This window comes from Penaeus monodon, chromosome 29 (assembly GCF_015228065.2).
Source record: "Penaeus monodon isolate SGIC_2016 chromosome 29, NSTDA_Pmon_1, whole genome shotgun sequence".
Lineage (NCBI taxonomy): Eukaryota > Metazoa > Arthropoda > Malacostraca > Decapoda > Penaeidae > Penaeus > Penaeus monodon.
In genome coordinates this window covers 30,102,834-30,103,671 of record NC_051414.1, presented here as the reverse complement: position 1 = coordinate 30,103,671, position 838 = coordinate 30,102,834, and positions in this window count along the sequence as shown.

The window sequence follows — 838 nt, the reverse complement described above, 5'->3', positions numbered from 1 at the left end:
AAACGTGTTCACATACGCGCGCGAATGAGGATATACTAAAGATTAAAAGAATTTTGGCACAATTATTTCTATGAGAGTTACAGAACTGCAGTACGAAGAGCCAAAAAATATTGATAAACACCGAACTTTTAAAACGGACGGATTGATATTCTGATAAATGAAATTAATTAAGAAAAAAAAATAAACATTCTTATAATAAGGGCACAAAGTAAGAAAGAAATACACAATAGATAAAAACAGAATGAACAAAGTAGACAATTTAAAATGAGCCTAATTTATCAGTAAACCCTATTCGGTACAGTACATAGAAAGAAAAAAAAGACAAATAAACAGCTAAAATAGATCAGTACTAAATTATCAAACAAACAAATACCACTAAACCTCTCATATACATAATTTAAAAAAAGAAATACAAACCCAACACAAACAAAATGAAATAATAAATCAACAGACTTCGAAATCTTACCCATCGTCCGAACGACAAGCAAACCGTACGCGAAGGTCGAGGAGCAACGTGCGGTTAAACACACTCGGTGCAGGCCACTGGATCCGCCACCAGTCATGTGTCCGGAGGTGAATGCCTTAATGAAATCCGCCTGGGACGCCCTGGGCCGGTGGAAGGCGATCGAACACTGACCTAAAGGGGTCGAAGATTATATGAGAGTCTTTTAAGATTATGAGCGGATCGAAGGTTATAAGAGGATCGAAGATTATAAGAGGATCGAAGATTATAAGAGGAATCGAAGATTATATATGAGGATCGAAGACTCTATGGTCGAAAAATATTAAAATATTTGATATCATAAGAGGATCCGAGAAGCCAAGAGCCAATACAGCA